Here is a 752-nt window from a genome sequence, read left to right as displayed (position 1 = left end):
CATGTCCTATTCATTGAGTTTAGAGAATATTCAAACTAACTGAGATGTTTTAAGACTAGATGGGGTTTGAGAAAGAGGTCAATTTCACTGCAGCTCATCACAGATTTTCCCAAATATCATGTGTTACACTCATTTAAGGCATGGATGGGGTTCGAACCCATGATCTTTGGTTTACGAGACCAACGCCTTACCACTTGGCCACCACGCCCCACATGTTACATTTATTTATTATAAAACTGGAAACCCAAAGGTAGGCCAATTCAATGAGACCTGCTCGCCATACACCAAAGAAGTTTTCTACCCTCCAGGTAGGGGCAGCAGTAGCTCAGACTGCAGGGATTTGGCTTGGGAACTGGAGGGTGGACATTCCATCACATTTGGCCATGGACCAAAGTAACACACATATAGAACCAGTTGCACAAGTAACACATAGAATACTAAGTGACCATGCTTTGTAATGTCAGTTACAAGCAGCTGGGAAATTAAGCCAATGTTGAAGTGCTTCAGAAACCTATGGGTGACGTCCATTCTTTATACTGTCATTGGTCAGTCACAAAGTAATATCTATCAAGTTAATATTAACCACTAAAAGATCATGACATGTCTTTCTACCTGTATTGACCAGGAGTGAATTGTAGCCAACATTTCATTTTTTAAGACAAATAACGTGTTTTCAAAAGTACGTTTAGCTGCCACTTTTATCCAAAGCGACTTACAAAAAAAGAATATATTTTATTCAGAAGGAACAGACA

General features: G+C 39.5%; 1 non-coding gene across 1 annotated transcript; it reads right to left on the bottom strand.

Annotated features, from left to right (window-relative positions):
• Window positions 1-136: 136 nt before the first annotated feature.
• trnat-cgu (transfer RNA threonine (anticodon CGU)) lies at window positions 137-208 on the bottom strand. Its single transcript has one exon. It is a non-coding gene; the product is annotated as a tRNA-Thr (tRNA).
• Window positions 209-752: the final 544 nt, after the last annotated feature.

Source organism: Larimichthys crocea, unplaced genomic scaffold, assembly GCF_000972845.2.
Source record: "Larimichthys crocea isolate SSNF unplaced genomic scaffold, L_crocea_2.0 scaffold59037, whole genome shotgun sequence".
Taxonomy (NCBI): domain Eukaryota; kingdom Metazoa; phylum Chordata; class Actinopteri; family Sciaenidae; genus Larimichthys; species Larimichthys crocea.
The sequence above is the reverse complement of the archived record's forward strand: the minus strand, read 5'-3'. Positions and strand labels throughout refer to the sequence as shown.